Genomic DNA, 20,203 nt, shown 5'->3' with positions numbered 1-20,203 from the left:
TGTCCCACCTGTTTCTCCCTCCATCTGTTTCTTTGTCTTTGCGGCCCCCTGTCCTTGGCTCTGCCTCTGATCCTGCCTTGCCTCTCTTGAGATTTATCTGAAACTCAGGATGAAACACCCAGTTTCCTCGAGAGCCTCCAGGAAGCGGGGGCTGCCGAGTCCTCTTCCCTTTCCAGTGGGTCGGCTGAACCTCACTTCTGCCTTAGGAAGAAAGTTTTGGTGTCCCAGGGGACATTTTACCCTAACCCCTTCTCTGGCGCTTTCTCTTTGCGGGGTGTATTCATCCCCACCTTCTGACAGGGAGAAAGGACAGTCCAGGAGAAACTCATTCTCAAGGCTTGACTCCTCCTTAGAACATCGCAGGAGGCATTCCCTGGAAGGGAAGGGTGCGTCTGGGCTGGCTTCCTCCGAAACCTCAGAACAGAAAGGACGCCTCTCTCCCTGCACCCCACCCCCCAATCAAGCAGGGTCTGGGAGAGAGGAAGAGATGATTGTTTCTGGAGGGTGGATGGGCTGACCTCCGAACCTTCCTTTTCTTCTGGCACAGTCCTGTTTGTGTAAGTGCCAGAATCCTAAGGGGAAAAGGCAAGAGAGAGAAAAAGAACATTCTTTGAGGTCATTTGGCTGCCCTTTTACACCCAAGATCAAGCACAGAAGGTCCAGTGTCATGGCCTTCCCGTCTTTCTGTCCTTAGCACGTGGATGTCCTGTGGTATATCTTATAGACACACGCACACACACACACCCACACACACCCTCACATAGTTGAAACCAGAGCTGCTGGCTCCAGGGAGGGGAGTGAGGAAGCAGCTGTGGACAGGTGTGGGTGGCCACATACCTGTCCTCCTGGGAGGTGACACTTCCACTACACCTCCACAGGTTTCATATGAACCTCACCCTAGCCTTGGCCCAGCATTGTCAGGGTGGGCAGGAGGGATGAGAGTTGAGCTGGTCCAATGCCAACAAAGGAAGTGTTCTTAGCAGGTCCTTGGAGCATCAGCAAATCAGTTCTCCCAAAAACCAAATCTTGAGGAAGCTCAGCTTCAGGTACAGCAGAGGAGTTTGGGCCTAGATCTCTGGGTGAACTTCAGTGATGGTTGAGAGAAGGACCCTGGATCCACTTGAGGGCTGAGGGAGCCCCGATCCGCTCTGATGTATTGTCTGAAGGCAGGGTGTGAAGCCAGGATAAAGTGCGGGGTCTGGACTGGGGAAAATGACCCTGGCAGCCCAAAGCATTCGGCATCTCTGAATCAGGAGAAGGACTGCCTGACAGAACGTGTCACCCCCATTAGCTTGGGCTGGGACTGTAATTGCTGTAATTCACTGATGAATGCAATTTGCAGCTGGCTTCTCTCTGTGTGACAGGCCTCAATTAGAGTTGCCAGAGGGATGTGGGATGGGAGGGGGAGCTGGGATGTTATTCCCAACTCCTTCTCCTGGTCCCCTCTCAGCATTCTGCCCCACCCCGAAACAAGAGGGGGTTCCTTAGGCCGATTAATTGTCCCCCCAATACCCCTGGAGACGTAATTTCAGAACAGCTGGTACTGGAGTAGAGGGTGAGAAAGATATAAAATGAAGGATGCCTTCCTGCAGGTTGGTCTGGATGCTATGAATTTTTTTTTTAACAAAATTTTAAAATATCTATTAATTCAGGCTGATTGGTTAGCTCAGTTGGTTAGAGCATAGTCTTGTAACACCAAGGTCAAGGGTTCAGATCCCCATACTGGCCAGCTGGAGAAAAAAATTATTAATTAATTTAAAATAACGCTAAGTAATACCATTACATGACAACATAAGTAACACTTTTAAATTAAAACAAAAATACATTTTTCAAAACAAAATAATGTAGTGAGAAGAATAGCATTGTTTTACATTTTTGAAACTCTAATACCTGGCATGGTAAAAGACCGCTAGATTCACATTACTGCTTTTGCATGCGGTCTGTTCCAATATCCCATGTGTAGCTGCTGGAAAACTCCCCTGTACACTCAGGACAGAACGAAAGTGAAAAAAGCAAATAATGTCTTGGTATCATTAAGAAATAGTTTTGACTTCATGGAGTCCCTGAAAGGGTCTCGGTGACATGGAGGGGTCACACTTTGAGAACTCATCTGGAGGCTGTCAGATTCAGGTTTGACTTTGGCAAGAATACTCAGTAGATGTACATCTATCCTGCACACAATGTCTGTCTCTGTTTTCTTCCACCTCGCTTTTTTCATTTAATATTGGATGCTATAGATTTTGAAACTCAACCATGTTTCATTTGGTTTAGAATTTTCATAATTTTTTTTTAGAGCTTCTAAAAATCCTATAGGAAGACTTTTGAGCCAAAAACTTATTTCTATTTTATAGACCCCTCTCCCTCTCACCAAAGGAAAAAATACAAATCAGAATGATGGAGAGCAAGAGAAAAGTCAGGTCTCCAGGCCGGCCCGCGGCTCACTCGGGAGAGTGCGGTGCTGACAACACCAAGGCCGCGGGTTCGGATCCCATATAGGGATGGCCGGTTCGCTCACTGGCTGAGTGTGGTGCTGACAACACCAAGCCAAGGGTTGAGATCCCCTTACCGGTCATCTTTTGAAAAAAAAAATAAAAAGAAAAATCAGGTCTCCAGAGACATGATTTTAATGTCAAAAGACTGTAGGGACACTAGAGAACATCCAGTCCAATAGCTTTCAAATTCTTTTTTAAAAAGCAATGGGAATCCTTCTTCAAACGAATTCAGTGTGTAAAACAGGTCACAACTGATCCAGTTAAAGTGGAATTGGGGGCTCTGAGCCCCAGTGGACTGGCCTCATCCCTGAGTCCTGCCTTGATGGCCTCCCTGTGACATCTGAAAGGTTCAGCTAGGGTGACCAATTCATCCCAGCTTACCCAGTTTTAGCACTGAAAGTCCTGTATCCCAAGAAGTACCTGGAACCCGGGCAAACCGAGACAGTTGCTTGCTAGGTTCAACAGAGCGTAGTTTGAAAACCAGAGACAACTTCTTTGATCTATTAATGAAGATACTGAAGCCAGAAGAGGTGTGGTTTGAAGTTCTGCAGACGGACTGCTATGCACAGGAGTGGCCTGCATTGCAGGGTAAGCCCTGCCCCGCTACCCTGTATCTCTGTGAGAGGGGAAAGTGTCCATCTCCAAATCTCTCTCCTCCTTCAAGACCCTCTCTCAGGAAACCTTTCCTGAATCCTGCAGAAGGCGTTGTGTCCTCTTCTTCTAATTCTCCTTTTAGAGCACTTACCTGGGAGAGTTATTTTAAATCTTGGGTCTTTCTCCTCATTTGGACTGAAGATTCTTGGTTCTATGTCCCATTTATTTTCATATCCCCCAGCAGCTAGTGCAGTGTCTGGCATAGACCAGGCACTCAAAGATGTTTTTAGATGGATGGATGAATGGGTGGACAGATGGATGGACTTGGAGGATGGATGGATGGACTGGAAGATGGGTAGATGGAATGGATGGGGGTGGAGAGAAAGATGGATGCATAGAAAGCTGGGTGCCTTGCTGAAAGCACTGGAATGGAACAAGTGGGAAGTTTCTAGGCGAGTTCCTTTTGCATCAATCCCCCCCACTATGGACATTTTGCTTGAATTTGATTTTTGGGATATCTAACACACCTACATTCAGTTGCAGGGAAAAAGCAACTTCCCCAACCAATTAGAAGTCATTTAAATGTATCATTTTGGGATTATTTGTGCCTTTGCTTTCCTCTGCAGAAAGTTATGATTTAACTATACAAATACAATATTTGATGAAAAATACCTCAAATAGGCAGCTGATGGCAGTGATGAAGACCGTATGAAAATAAAACCGTTTAAAAATATCAGACAAGGAAGAGTGTAGGAGGCAGGGAGAGAGGGTAAGCCACTGGCAAATATAGCAAGCAAGACAATCAGGACTCGAGGACTGTGAGGGCAGGAATCATCATAGGAAGAATTCAGGGTCACATTGGAAGAGTTTCCCAGTTATCAGGATCAAGAGACAATAGGGCAGAAAGTTGGTTTTTTTAAAATTTAATTTAAAAAATTTTTAACATTTACTTGTATACATTTGTTGGGTACAGTGTATTGTTTCAATGCATGCACATACTGCACAATGATTCAGTTAGGGTAGAGAGCATAGTTTTGTACCCATTAGTCCTGGACAGAAAGTTTTGAAAGCAAGAGGGAAATAGTGATGCTCATGTTTGGCAGCAAAACATTAGACTAAATTATTATTTATGATACTTGACCTACTAGTCATTCAATTAAAATTTATTAAGCATCCATTCTGACCCTCAAGTCAGGCCAAGCACTTTCACTTGTATTATCTCAGCCCATCACGCCTGGGGGCGAGAAGAGGAGTCCACACACTCTCGATGCGCACATTTTTCTTGCGTGATCTCATCCACACCCATGGTTTCTACCACAGCAGCTACCCTGACTCCCAAGTCTCTATCTTCAGCCGCACTTCCTCTTGAGTCCCACACTACCCACCTCCACCCCACTGCTGAATGTATCCCCCTGGATATTTGTAGGTGCCTTACACTCGAGAGACCCCCCAAATGGACATCTGTTTGCCCTCTGAACTTGCTCCTTTTCCCAGCTTCCCCATCTCTATTCACGGCACCCTCACCTGACCACTGAACACTCAAGTCAGGACCTGGGCTTCATCCTCTTCTCCCTGCCTGTGCCCCTAACACTGGTCACCATGCACCATGTCCAGAAATTCTGCTTCCTAAATACCTTGCAGATCTGCATTGCCCTCTTCCTTCTCATGGGACTCGCCCTAAACTCAGGTCCTCCCCATTTCTCACCGGCTTATTACCCTACCTTCCTACGGTCTCCTACTCTCCCATTTTACCTTCCCCACTTGGTTCTCAGACTCATTTTTCCAAAATGCAAATCTGATCAGTCCCCCCGACAACCCAACTGTCTTTAAAATAGCATCCAAACGCTTTCGCTTCTCCAAGAGCCTTCGCACTCTGACCATTCCTATTCTTTACCTCTGGCTCTGCTGCAGCAAATCATGGACTTGCTGGCGCATGCTCTTTCAGCCCATGCCTTTGCACAGGCTATTCCTGCTGCCCAGGAATGCCTTTCCTCTCATTTGCACCCATCTAATTCCTTCTCATCCTTCACAACTCAGTGTGTTGGGCAACACCTTCTCCAGACAGACGCTCTGACCACCCTTCTGCTTTTGAGTCTGGGTGACGTGCCCCTCCTCTGCCCTCTGACTGTGTCCAGTGCCTGCCTCTTCCTTGGTGCTGGCCGTACTGTATAACAGTTGCCTGTTTGCTTGTCTGTCTCTCCCACTCAAATGAGAGATTTTCCAGGACAGGTATGCTGTGTTTCATGTCAGTGTTCCTTGTGCTGAATATGTTGCCTGGCACATAGTGTGCCCAGTAAATGTTTGTTCAATGAAGGTATGACCTCTCATAGTTCTCTGTCATCTATGGACCTTTGACCTCATCTTCCCAATTGGGGAAGCCAATTCAGTACAGTTTAAGATAGGACTCAGGGGCCGGCCTGTGGCCCACTCGGGAGAGTGCGGTGCTGATAACACCAAGGCCACGGGTTCGGATCCCATATATGGGGATGGCCGGTTAGCTCACTGGGAGAGTGTGGTGCTGACAACACCAAGTCAAGGGTTAAGATCCCCTTACCGGTCATCTTTAAAAAAAAATAAATAAATAAAAATAAGATAGGACTCAGGATGTGCTGTAGAAACCAGAACGCTTTTCTTTCTCTCCTTGTCTCTCTCAGAATTCGCTAGTGGCCACGCCCTTGGCAGAAACACAGGCAGCTCAGTCTGCAAAACGTCAGCTGGCAGCGAGCAGCCCTTCCCTTCCTCCCTGGCTGTGTCTTCGCTCAGCACAAATCTTTTTTCCTTTTTGGGTGTTCAGAGCTCTGATAGCAGAGGGCTGGGTGGGAAGGTGGCAGCAGCGGACTGTCTGCTGGGAGGCAGAGAAGGGAGGTGTGGGGGAGCCAAGATGTGGGTGGAAGCATTGCTATGTGGGCCCTTTTGAGGGAGAAAGAAAATTTAGCTCTTTGGGGCTGCCTGGGGCGGAGCGACTGGGATACACTTGTCCTCTTTTGCTCTCTAGGGACTGGGATCACCCTGTTGACATTTAGTCTTTTCCTGAGCACTGGTGAGCCAGAGAGAGAGAGATTTTCAGAACTGGTTCTACATATTCCCTTGATACCAAACCACTGGGCAGAATCTTGGGGGTCAGGCTATTGCTGTTTCCTTGTTTGGGGGAACATAGGAAAAGAGAATCTGCCACCTGCCTCATTCATTCACTCAGTACCTGGGTGATGCCAGAGATGGACTGGAGAAGTGCTCCTCCTGGGGCTCGCAGGCTGAGGGGTGTCAGACCTGTCAGCAGACATCCTGGTGCGGGCTGGGATGATTGCGAGAGCAACGTCTGGAAGGGCTCAGAGGAGGGCAGGCCACCCTGTCCATGGAAAGGCTTCAGCTAAGAAGGGGACGCTGGGCCTCTAGGAGAGATTTCTACACAGCCCTGTTCTCACAGCTACCCTCCAACTTCAATTCCTCAGAGGAGTCTGTGTATAATTCTTCATGAAGAGGGTAGCATCACACATGGTAGAAAGAGTACTGCATTCAAGGAAGACGAAGTGGTTTGAGATCCTGCCTCACCAACTCATTCATTCATTCAGTAAATGCCCCCAACCAGCAGTGAGACCTTGAATAACTGACCTCAGTTCTCTCACCCTCAGTTTTCTCTGGATTACATTCTGTCAGGATTACATGCTTTGTAAACTGTGAAGTGCTGTGCAAATGTGAGGTGTTATTAACCCTTCCATCTGTCCACTGATTCAGTCAACCAGTAACTATAAAGTGCCTTCTTGTAATTCCTGACGAGGCCTTCTTTGAGGCAGGAGCCTGGTTTCATGTCTGTGGGTGTGTATGTGTGTGTGTGAGGGTTTGTGAGTGACTGTAGCGCGCCTTCAAACAGCAACCGTCTGCTCTGTCTGAAGGGATGTCCTAGCTTCCCGGGTGCAGGCGGGCAGGGACACATTCTCCAGCCTCCCTGCTGAGGGATGCTGGTGCACAGAGGGGGCCTGCAGGGCGTGTGACGCACCAGCTTTAGTCATCCCCCTGCCTATGGGGCTTCTCTTCTCTACAAGATGATGAACCCAAAATAAAAACGTGGCTGAAGAGCTGTGTCTCTGAGAGGCATCTGAACTGTCAAGAAGGGAGCTGAATTCATTATTTTGCACTTCTTCCAGAACCCCAACACTCACATCAGGAGTGTCCTGGAGAATCCCAGAGCTGAAGGGTAACAGAGAAAGAGGCCCTGGCCTGGTGGTGAGGGCAGGAGACTGGGGGTGGCTTTCTGACCAGTCACTGTCTCAGCAGGTCCTGGCCAGCCACATCGTCAACTCCAACTTATATATAGTGTTTTACAGTTTATAAAGTGTTTTTTGTCTTTTTTATATACGCACTCTCTCATTTGATTCCCATAAAAACCCTGCGAGGCAGTTACTAGAGAGGCAGAATAGGCTAGTGGTAGAGCATGGTGGCTTTTGGAGCCAAACTGCTTGCATTTGAATCTGTCTCCGCAACCTATTGGCCACTGGGACTTTGAGCAAAATCCCTAGTCTCTCTATGCCTCAGTTTCCTTGTTTTATAAATGGGTATAATAATAGTACCTACCCTGTACAGTTTTTGTAAGGATTAATAGTTTACCATTTATTGCCTGTCTCCTCAAATTAGACCAAAAACTATAGAAAGAAGTGATCTTTGTTTTGTTTGCTGAGTGTCTGGAGTGCTCAGCACAGTGCCTGACAGAGAGGTTTGCAATAAATATTTGTGCAAGGAATGAATAAGAGGCTTAGAACAATGCCAGACACATAGCACGCACTATATGTGTTAGCTATTATTATAGGATTTTCTTCATTTGGGAGATGCACAAACAAAGTGTTAGACCATTTCAGTGAATTGCCTGAAGTCGCAAAGCTCAGACATGGCAGAGTTGGAGCTTAAAATGGAGCTGTTCACTCTAAATTAAGGGTGCTTTTTTCTGCACCATGACTACCCCAGTTCCTCCTCTTCTTTTCTTTCTTTGATTTGTCTCACCTTCTCCAGGTATATGCTCATTAAAATTGGGTTGTCAGAGATAATCCAGTTCCTTTTCTTCAGTACAGAAAGCCACAGAACTTCCAGTAAGTCACTTAACTTTTGTGCAGTATGGTTTCGTTATCTGTAAAACAGACATCATAATAGAACTTACTTCATAGGTTCAACTTTGTGAAAATTAAATGACAGATAATGTATATAAAGTGATGGATGCATAGTAATAGCTCAATACATGTAAACTATGAATCATCATCATTATCTTTTGGGGAAGCCAATAAAACATATCTGTATTAGTCCTTTCGTTGCTTATCACAAAATACCTGAAACTAGGTAATTTGTAAAGAGAAACAAAATTCATTGCTTACAGTTTCTGAGGCTGGGAATTCCAAAGTCCATTTGGTGGTGGTGACAGTGACCCAGCAGTCTCACTTTACAAGATGGTAGAAGCAGAGAGAGACAGACTCTCCTCTTCTTTTAAAGCTCTCAGAAGGGCCGGCCCGTGGTTCACTCTGGAGAGTGCGGTGCTGATAACGCCAAGGCCGTGGGTTCGGATCCTATATAGGGATGGCCGGTTCGCTCACTGGCTGAGCGTGGTGCGGACACCAAGCCAAGGGTTAAGATCCGCTTACCTGTCATCTTTATATAGGATTAAAAAAAAAAATAAAGCCCTCAGAACCACACCCCTGACCACCATTTTTAATCCATTCACTACTGCAGGGTCCTACAATCCAATCACCTCTTCAAGGAACCACCTTTCAATTACCATAATAGGATTTCCCACCCTGTTAGCAGTCACAGTGGGGGCTAAGTTTCTAATACATAAAACGTGGGGGATACAATTTAAGCTTCAATGAGTTTTGGGAGGACATAATTCAATCCACTACAATATCTTAGATTTAGACTCAGAATGTTAGAGTTGAAAGGGATCTTAGAGACTATGGTCCAATTTTTAAATTTTTTATATGAGGAAACAGGGCTGGCTGTGCCCAGTTGGTTGGAGCATGGAGCCGATAACAACAAGGTCCAGTGTTTGATCCCTGTACCGGCCGGCTGCCAAACAAACAAACAAAAAACCCAGAATCACTTGATTTGCCCAATGATACAATACTTATTTTTTAAAATTATTACCTAGGGGAGACTGGGTGAAGCATTACAGGGATCTTTCTACTATCTTTACAACTCTTTCGTAAATCTAAAATGATTTCAAAATAAAAATAACAACAGCAACAACAGTAGTTGCTGCAATTACTCCTAAAAAATAATCACTTAAATTATAGGGAAGGGACGTGATTATAGATGAGGGTGTGTGGGAGGTGGGAAAAGAGGTGGGGAGGTATTTAGGAATATTCTTCACCAATTACCTTGTTCCTCCCCAAAAGAGTTATTGAGCTGTATTCCAGGGTATTTATCCTGTCTTCTGCTATAGCCAATCTGTTAAACTCATCCACTGACTTCTTAATTTCAGATAATCTATCTTTCAGTGTTCATTGGGTTGTATTTTTTCTGTTGTTGTCAAATAACCATTTGATATTTTTTAGATTTCAATTATATGTTGGAATTCTCTATTTTAATCTATTTTGTTCATCTTTTTCTCTATTTTTTGAATATATTAATGATAATTATTTGAAAGTCCTCAACTTCGGTTTTTTTTTTTTTTTTTTCGTGGCTGGCTGCTATAGGGATCCAAACCTGTAACCTTAGAGTTGTAAGGCTACATTCTAACCAGCTGAGCTAACCAGTCAGCTGAAAGGCCTTGTCTTCTAACTCTAATGTCTACACCACCTGTTGATCTACTTCTCTGTGTTTTTATTTGATTATCAGTCATATATTCCTGTGTAGTGGATTGAATTATGTTCCCCCAAAACCCCCTGAAGCTTGAATTGTATCCCCCACATTTTATGTATTAGAAACTTAGCCCCCACTGTGACTGTTAAGAGGGTGGGAAATCCTATTATGGTAATTGAAAGGTGGAGCCTTGAAGAGGTGGTTGGATTGTAGGACTGTGCAGTAGTAAACGGATTAAAAATGGTGGTTCTGAGGGCTTTAAAAGAAGAGGAAAATCTGACTCTTTCTCTCTCTTCTTCCACCATCTTGCAATGTGAGACCCCTGAGTCACTGTCACCACCACTAGATGGACTTTGGACTTCCCAGCCTCAGAAACTGTAAGCAATAAATGTCGTTTTTCTTTATAAATTATCCATTTCTAAGTATTTTGTTATAAGCAGTGAAAACGGACTAATACATCCTGTCTCTTCATGTACTTGGTAATTCTTGATCGAATGCTTTAAAATATGTATAAAAGCACTATGGAGTCTCCAAAAGAAGTTTAATTTTCACCAGAGACAGTTACATGGTCCTCTGCAAGACAGACAGTGTGGCCGATCCCCTTAATCCAATCGGGGACCCTGCTGAGTTGAGGCTGTATTACAGATTTAGTGAGACTTAGTCTACCTGGGGTTTGCATCCGTTTAGTTGAGGGCCTGACAGATTGTATCTTTAACACCGAAAGAAGTGTAAGAATTTCCACTCTGCTTTTTGGCAATTGGTCAGTTTCTGTCTTTAGCTTTCCTCCCTGCATAGCTCTGGACTTCAGCAGATGTTGGGGGCAACCTGGTTGCCTACTTGAGACCCCTCAAGTCTCCCGTGTTGTTCTTCCAGTCCCCAAGTGACTATCTGCAGCTCCGCTAGTCTCTCTACCTGGCAGCAATGTCTAGGATGAGCCCAGATTAACAGTCTCTGGTCCTGCCCAGAATTGGAAAAGGCTCAAGGAGGAAAGGAGCTGCAGCTCTCCACTCATCTCTGAGAGGTCCTCCCTGGCTGAGGCTCCCCAAAATTGATACCAAACTCACAGGTCCAGCTGCGTGTCCACAGACAAAAAACAAACAACCTGAAAGTCAAATGTTGGTAAACATGGAAGTCGGCTTTTATTCAGGAAAACCAGTGAGCTGAGGAGAGATGTGAGGCTAACCCATCTCTCCAGTAAATCTGAAGGAGAATGTGTAGACTAAAGCCATCTCCAAGACTCAGGTTTACTGAGGGGTTTTTAAAGAGGGGGCTGAGGGAATGGAATGTGGGGAATGAAGAGCAGGCGGAGGGGCACGTGAGCAGCGAGGGCTTCATGCACATGCAAGGTCTCAGGTGCAAAGTCTCGCCAAGACTCCCTGTGGTTTCTGCTCCTGTCCTTATCTCAGGGTCTGGGCAGTATGTGCAAGTCTGCAGCTTTAGGCTGGCTGGAAAACAACTTGACATTCATGTAAATAATGTCATCTTGCCCCACAATCAAGGTTCAAAATATTAAATAACCATGGGAAAAGAGGGAACTCAGAGAAATGCATGCCAAGGAAAAGCCTGTGTCTTCTAAAAACCTTTTGGAGTCCATGTGGTTTTAGGTCCCAACAAGGCTTCAACGGTCCTGCTCACTCCAACACCTAGAAGCACTCCCAAGAGACATTATGAGGGATTGAAAAGTTGGGACAAAACCTATTGTGAAATCATTTTCCCTCTTTTTTTTCTCCCTGTCTTTTTTTCTAGTAGCCCTCTGGATGTGGGTACAGAGAGAGGAGAGAGACCCTTGGGGTCAATCCCAGACCTCCTACTTACCTGGTGTGTGACATCAGAACATCGATTTAACCTCTCCACCTCTCAGCTTGATTTGAACATGGGGATACTGTGGAAATTAAAGAGGTAGGGGCCGGCCTGTGGCTCACTCGGGAGAGTGCGGTGCTGATAACACCAAGGCCACGGGTTCGGATCCCATATAGGGATGGCTGGTTTGCCCACTGGGTGAGCGTGGTGCTGGCAACACCAAGTCAAGGGTTAAGATCCCCTTACCGGTCATCTTTTTTTTAAAAAAAAAAAAAAAGAAATTAAAGAGGTAATACTGTCTGGCACCCAGCACAAAGCCTGGCACATGGGTTTTTGTACCTTTCTCTTCTTTCTTCTCTTTCCTCTTCCCATAGCTGGTCTGACCAAGCTTTCTCTTATATGGTGGCTGGGGGGTTCCCACAAAGGGATCAAGGCTTCTGGTTTAAAGATGTTTTTCAGGGCCAGCCCGTGGCTCACTTAGGAGACTGTGGTACTGACAACACCAAGTCAAGGGTTAAGATCCCCTTACCAGTCATCTTTTTTAAAAAAGTAAATAAAATAAAGATGGTTTTCTGCTGACTAGTAGAGAGGTGGCCGACAAACTCAGCCTCGGGGTGGAAGGAGGTAAAGCAGGGTGTCTCTAAACAGCCCGTGGCCCTCGGGAAGGACAGCTTCAGGGTTGAAGGAGGACAATAGTAATTTAGAGACCATGGGGCCCGGGGCTGGGTCTCCCCCGTAGTAATCTGGGGGTAGAAGACACCCAATGGGACAGAACTGCTCAGACCTGTCACTCTGCAGTCGCCTTCCCCAGCCCCCTTGCGAGGCACTTAGCTGTATGTTTTCATCTAAACCTAACAGCTGCCTGAAGCAGAAGCAAGGGTGTGCTGAGCCAGCTTATACCGGGTGGGATGATGGGCAGAGCCAATGGTCAAGTTCCCAGAAATTTTGTGAGCTGGTCGACATTGTGCTGGTAACTTAAAATCTGCTGTGGCGGAGATACTTATTTACATCCTGGAAACACGCAAACACTGCAAAGCAAGGCTTTTCTTTTCCTCTGGAGAGCCAGTTGCTAAACATTTACCAGCATCCCACTGGACATAAGTGTCATCACCATTTTACAGCTGGGGAAACAGAGGCTTTAAGACCCACCTTTTCAGAATGAGTAAGTGTACAGCTAGTATTAAAACTCAGATCTGTTGGGGTCCAAAGCCCTTGAGTACTTCCCCTGGGGATATGAACTGGTTTTTTTGTTCCCAGGATGGTCAGATATGACCCCAGTTTAGGAAGAAATAAAAATGCTGTACCTCTCTCTACTGCCTGCCCCAGTGTGAGTGTCCAAAGAACTGCAGAATGTGCTTTTTCTCTCTGTGATCCTCACCATAACTCCCTGATGCAGGCGGCCTGCTTTTAATTGTCCCCATTCTACAGATTGGGACAAACCCTGAGAGGAATAATGACTCGCAGCGCCGTCCTCACACACCAGTGTCAGGGCTCCATAGTGGCCTCTTCACCTGAATTCAGAAACCCTTCGCCATGCTCTGTCTGCTCTGTAATCAAGGAGCAGCATTCTCACTTCAGGTTCAGGTTCAGCAACCATGCACATTTCCTTTCATTTTCCTTTCAGCTGACAGGAAGCCACTGCTGGTCCTCAAGCAGGCTACCTTCATTGCTGCCACTGTCTTAGCTGCAACCATGGTGGGCACAGCTGGGAAGTAAACTCCTTGAAGAAAGTGTGGGTGACACAATTGCTGCCTAAAGGCTAAGGTTGTAGTTTAATGCGCCAGCTGGAGCTGGATGTGATGCCAACTGTACCACTTGCCTTAGCTGGAGAACTTGGAATAATCGCTGTGAGCCTAGTTTCCTCATTTATAAAGTGGGAATCACAAAACTTAACTTCACAGGCTTGCGAGGATTAACTGAGCTACCACCCAGCGCAAGGGCTGGCATGCAATCAGTGCCCAATAATTGGCAGATTGGAGGCACACCATATGGACATTTCAGACAAATGTTAAATCAATATCTGGCTGAGGCTGAAGACAAATATCATTATTATAGAATGAAATTCTCAGGATCAAGAATAAATCTTAAATGTTATTAAATATTTATTACTTTAAAAATTTAGTAGCCAGATTTATAAAGTTTGTCATAATGCAGAAATAATGCTTTCTGGGCCGGCCCGTGGCTCACTTGGGAGAGTGTGGTGCTGATAACACCAAGGCCACGAGTTCGGATCCCATATAGGGATGGCTGGTTAGCTCACTGGGTGAGCGTGGTGCTGACAACACCAAGCCAAGGGTTGAGATCCCCTTACCGGTCATCTTTAAAAAAAGAAAAGAAAAGAAAAATAATAATGCTTTCTCAGCACAGTCAGCCACTGAATTGCTCCTGTAGTCACTATGTGGCACATTTAGGATATTAAGTAGCAGCTCGTATTCATCCGGGATTGATTGAGGAGCAAAACATTTTTTGGATAACTCACTTCTTTCTTCTTTATTTTCTTTGTTAAAATTGGATTGAATGAGACATATATTGCATGTTGTATATGTTTTCTCTTCCTGAAATTTTGAGGTGACAAGTTGACATTTTACTTGTAACGCATCTTCACAAGATATGAAAATTCTCAGATAAAGTCTTTTCTTTTAAAAAGATGACCGGTAAGGGGATCTTAATCCTTGGCTTGGTGTTGTCAGCACCACGCTCAACCAGTGAGCTAACCGGCCATCCCTATATGGGATCCGAACCCGTGGCCTTGGTGTTATCAGCACCGCACTCTCCTGAGTGAGCCACGGGCCGGCCCCATCAGATAAAGTCTTTTCTTGAAAGACTCATGGACTAAATGGCCTTAAATAACTAAGGATTATAGCTCTTAGAGATTATTTTGTTTAAGGTTATAAATGCTAGTTCACTAAACAATTCTGCAAAGACTAGAATTATGATATAGTAACTATTATTTTGTCTTATATTATTATTTAAATTTTCATAAATGTTTCATGGCCCCAAATGGCTGTAATGTTTTCTCAGCTCAGTGTTTTTCAATGTGGGTCCTTAGACCAGCAGCATCACCATTACCTTGGACTGTGTTAGAAAGGCAAATTCTTGGGCCAGCCCATGGCTCACTTGGGAGAGTGTGGAACACCAAGGCCATGGGTTCGGATCCCTATATAGGGATGGCCGGTCAGCTCACTTCGGAGAACGTGGTGCTGACAACACCAAGTCAAGGGTTAAGATCCCCACCAGTTATCTTTTTAAAAAAAGAAACAAAGAAAATACTGTGTGATGGGGGGACCTGGGGTGGGAAGAAGTGGAAAGAGGGTTGGAGTTGGCTTGGGTTTCAGTCCTAGGGTTTTCTATTTCTTACCATGTAAACATGAATAAGTACCTTATTACTTTGAGCTAGTTTTTTTTTTTTTTAATTTTATTTTGTTTTGTTGTAGATACAATACCTGTTGTGGGACTAACTGGCACCAAGTGGGAAGGGAATCCTCTGTCCTGATAACATCCCTGACAGAGGCAAGAAGTCCCTACTGAATTTTTTAAAAGATTTCACTTGGTTTATTTCCTCTTCTTTGCTAACCTATCAAGGTGATTGGGACTACTACTTGAGACAGAAGAGGTGAAGGTGCTTAGTAATCCAAAGGCGACCAGGAGAGCAGGTCCAATGAGTCACCTTCCTACAAAAAGCCATGGTCCTAGTGATGCAGTGTCCACCCATGAACACATGGTGGTTCCTGAAGAAATGCCCTTTGAGGAGTGTTTTGTGGCCAGAATGTGTTCTCTGCCACCTACTTTCTCTCATTCTTTCATTCATTTATTTGTTTGCTCACATGGTGACACTTCTTGAGCACTGCCCTGTGCCAGTCCTTGACTGGGCACTGGACATAGAGTGATGTGAGTAAGGCAGATGTCCTTGCCCTCGAGCGGGTAACAGTCTATGGGACAGAGAGAATCCTGGAGGATTCCAGTGCTGTGTGTTTGGTGCCAGGATAGAGGGACACACAGTGGGGCTCTAGGACTGCAGAGTCCTCATATCGGTCCTGGTGAGGGGCATTTGCTCAGTGTGGACTCCCTCAGCCCAACCTGAGATATCCTTTTCCTCTCATGGGTCCAGGGTGGACAGCAGATGGGGAAGCTCTAGGAAGGCCCGACGGAGGGAACCAAGGTTGGGCACATTCTTGCTGTAACCTTACTGCTCCCACGCTCCTGTCTCCCTGTAAGGTGTCTGTAGAGCCAATTTCGCTATTTTAACCTTCTCCAATTAAGCATCAGGAAGGCAGGGAGACTGGAAGTGCAGCCTGGCCGATGGGTTATTTATTCCATCACTTGAATCACAATACATCTTCAGACTTCCCTTGATTTGGCTAATTCAAGAGATTAAGGCCCAAATCCGATGCGGGCAGGGCTGCCAGTACGTATCACAAACCCCTCATTTTGTACCAGCTGATGGGAGACCTTAATTGCCCAGATGGTGAGAGAGCGCGATTAGTCCTTCTATGCCAAGCCCCAAGGGAGGTGGGAATTAATCACAGAGCGGGAGTGGGAGGGGCTCTTCTGTCTCGGGGAGCCCTGGAGCTGCTGAGATTCCCTGATGAGTGTGCAGTAGAGGAAGCTGGTCAGTCTTCCCCGCTTGGCTTCAGGCTCCGTGCTCCCCGCAAGTCCTCTCTCTCTGGCTGCGGATTTCATTTCCCCCATTTTCCTGCACACATCACTTCTTCACCTCCCCTCACCCCTTTCCATAAGTTTTTATGCTCTTGGCAACAAGACCTCCTGCTCACCAAGGCTAGTGCTCACCAGGGTCGTCCTCATCCATTGGACCTCCCGATAACGTTTGGAGCTGTTGGGCACTTCTTTCTGTAAACTCTTTTACTTCTCTTCTGAGGGTCCTTCCTCCTGCTTTTCTGATCTTTTTTTTTTTTTAATTGTAATTTTTTTTTTATTGGAAAACAAATATACAACTTGGAATGGATTTGAGGCAAATTGTGCCATAAGCAGATTTTCTTCAAGTGGCTAAACAAAGTTTAAAAAGCAAGTAACAACAAAAGAAAATGTTTCTGGTACAGGACCAGCAGTACAAAAAATAGTGTACGAGTACCTGGATAATACACCCGTTTTGCAATAGTGCAACTTTTAAGTACGTATTGTTGACTGTCCATAGTCCACGCAGAGTTACAACTCCTCACTTCAACAACAACATGCTGACAGTTCCTAAATAAAACTACTTTTAAAAAAAGGCATAACCCAGATGTTCCCTCATTTGACCAACTCCATCTAAGTTTAGATGTGCAGAAGGGCTTAGATATATCCAGAGTAAGCCACATGCAACATGTTACTTGATCAATTTTCTAAAATAAGGTTTCAGGACAATGACAGAGATAATGGAAGAAAACATGGAGGAATGAAGTCTTAATTACTATACATGCATATTTTTTTGACAGTAGGGAGAAACCTTTTACAGATAAGTTACAAACAAAGAAAAGGCAAATAAACAATTTTGTACAAGAAATTTAACACATTCTGTACAATGTCTTCACTTTGCTGTCATCATTTGTACAAACTCTTCATAGTCTACTTGACCATCGCCATCAATATCTGCTTCCCTGATCATTTCATCAACCTCTTCATCTGTTAACTTCTCTCCAAGGTTTGTCATCACATGGCGAAGCTCTGCTGCACTAATATAGCCATTGCCATCCTTATCAAACACACGGAATGCTTCTCTAATTTCTTCTTCACTATCCGTGTCTTTCATTTTTCTTGCCATCATTGTCAGAAACTCAGGGAAGTCAATTGTTCCATTACCATCAGCATCTACTTCATTTATCGTGTCCTGTAACTCTGCTTCTGTGGGATTCTGCCCCAGAGACCTCATTACAGTTCCCAATTCCTTTGTTGTTATAGTTCCATCACCATCCTTGTCAAAGAGTGAAAAGGCTTCTTTGAATTGCAATCTGCTCTTCAGTCCGTTGGTCAGCCTCCTGTGGCAGATGCAAAGGATCCAGAGCTCTGAACACCTGAACGTGCTGCGAGCGCTGCCGGCTCCCGAGAAGCGACGACACAACCACCCGCTTCGCTCGCTCCACTCGGACTCTTTCCTGATCTTTTCTTCTCCATCTCTGTCTTCCTCTCTGCATGCTGGACGTGTTGGCAAGTTTCCAGTCCTCTGTTTTAGTCTTTTTAAAAAGTCTCTTTGCTCCCTCAGGGAGTAGTTGATGCTCCTGGTCATCCATTCAACACTCATTCTCTTTTTATTTCTTGTTTAGGGAAGGCGACCCCTCCTCTGTACCAAGGGATGAATCACGATTGGTCCAAGCAACCAGGGTAAATCATTTATCTTTGCTTGTGATTTGTTTAAGGGTAGACATGTGACACAGGCCAATGGAGCACAAGTTGAAGTTTGGGTGGGAGGAATTTCAAGGAACAAAGATGTGAGGAGAAGCTGCCCTTTGTGCCTGTACACAAGACCTGAGGATATGGTGCCTGAAGATGTAGCATCTACCCGTGAGCCTGGGGAGAAGTCCAACAGAACCAGTCACAGTGATGCTGCCCTGGAGTTCTGAGGGGGCTAAGCTGATGAATGAATCAATCCTGGACTGAACCTGCTATTCGTATTTTTAAGCTGCTATGAGTTGGGTTTTCTGCTACCTGCAGCTGAAAGCTGAAAGCATTCCCGACAGAGACAAGAGGAGATACTAACATCGCCCGTGACTTCAACTATCAGCCCTGTGCTGTTGCCTCCCATGTTTGTGTTTAATTCACACCTCTCACCTACAGCATCACAGACACCTTCACCTGCATATCCCTCAGACCTAAGGTCTAAAACAAAACCCGATCTGTACATCCTCTTATTCTCAGGCCAAGTCAAGTTGCTTCCTGTCATCCTGCATATCTGTGTAAGAGCACTTGCCACATGGGTTTGTTTAACTGTCTTTCTAGAATTTAAACTCCCAAAGGCCTGAAACCTTATCTTATCCATCTTTAAATCCCTAGTATCAAGTGGGAGCTCATTAGATTCTTCTTGAACAAATTAATTGGTGAGTATTCAGAATATTCAGATGTGTTCAGCTGTAAATGATACACCACCTAAGGAATAGTAACTTAAATAGTAAAGACATTTAACTGTCTCACAAATGTGAAGTCTGGAGGTAGGTGGGTGGTTCCAGGATTAGTTAAGCCGCTCAGCAAGGTCAGGGTACTGAGCCAGAATCTCTGAGATGCTCTTGGCTCAGAATCTCTGAGAATTTCTGGGATTCGTCATTGGTTAGCTGCCACAGCTCCAACATTATATCTTCACATAACAGTCTTCCAAACAGGAAACAAGGTTTGGGGGGTGGGGGTCTTGGTGGTAACAAAAGGGCTTCCACTCCACCTACTTCTCTCTTTGGGGAGGGACAAATTCTTTCAGAAATACCTCTCAGCATCGTTAGCTAGAAATATGTTATGTTCCCCTTTGGATCAGTTTTTGGCAAAGGGAATAGCAGTTACCCAGATTGGCTCAGATCAGTCCTGAGTCATTCCTGGTGTTGGGCACATCCCTGTCTGACAAGCAGGGCTCTGAATCAAGGTAGGAAAGTGTTGACTGGATAAGTTATCAATGATATTTGCCACTGATGTGCTCTATCCTGGGTCCAAGGTCTTTCAGAGCCCTCACTGATTACTTGGGCAATTCTGAGATACGCATAGCTCTGTGATGAACCCACTCTTGTGCAGAAACAATCCTTAAATGCTCCACATTTAGTGACCCATAGCTGAGACTGAGTATGTGCAATCCTCCAACTTCATGAACTTGCCCTCTAGCAGGGATGTGCCCGTGGGAGCCAGTGTCAAGGGGAGAAATCTGCAGCTGAAAGTGCAGGTTTAACTCTGCTTGTGGAGCCATGTGCTGGGGCTGGGGGTCGTGTTTATTTGGAGGTAGGATCACCTTGTTCCACTTCTCACAAAGGCACCCTAACTGCTGGGGCCGCCCTGCCTTCGAGAAAGGCTATACCAATTTATACACCCACCAGCAGTACACGAGAATTTCCATCTCCCTGTACTCTTGCTCCATTGCTAAATATCACCACTTCAGAAAATGTGTAATAATCCTCCGGGCTTTGGCCTTTCTCTATGTACTTGCTATCTAACCCTAGATTTACCTTCCCCCAAATCTCAAAGCGGTCACTCCCTTGCTCAAAATCTGCGATTCTCTATTAGGCATAAGTTAAACCCCTTACTTGGCCTTGTGGGCCCCTTAAGATCTGGGCCCCACCCTATGCTCCCAGCCTTATTTCTCATTGTGAATCTTTCACCTCAGCCAAATGTTTGCTTATGCTGTTCTCCACCCGCAAATTCCTTCCTTCTGCTTTTCTGCTCATTCTTGAACACATGGCTCCGAGCCCATCTCCTGTAGAAACATTTCTTCACCGCTCTCGCCAGCCCTCTTATCACCTCTGAATTCCTGCAGTTCAGTGGTTCACAACCTTGGCTGCATATTGGGATGATCAGGAGCTTTAGAAAATACCATTGCCTGGGTCCAGCCACAGACATTCTGATTTAATCGGTCTGGG

The 20,203-nt window shown here is 45.3% G+C and overlaps 1 pseudogene; it reads right to left on the bottom strand.

Moving 5' to 3' along the window:
• Positions 1-16,626: 16,626 nt before the first annotated feature.
• LOC134365100 (calmodulin-A-like) lies at positions 16,627-17,771 on the bottom strand (annotated as a pseudogene).
• Between the last annotated feature and the right edge of the window lie 2,432 nt (positions 17,772-20,203).

The sequence above is a fragment of the Cynocephalus volans genome, chromosome 16, assembly GCF_027409185.1.
Source record: "Cynocephalus volans isolate mCynVol1 chromosome 16, mCynVol1.pri, whole genome shotgun sequence".
Classification (NCBI taxonomy): domain Eukaryota; kingdom Metazoa; phylum Chordata; class Mammalia; order Dermoptera; family Cynocephalidae; genus Cynocephalus; species Cynocephalus volans.
Note: the sequence above shows the minus strand (reverse complement) of the source record. Positions and strands in the feature narration are given on the sequence as shown.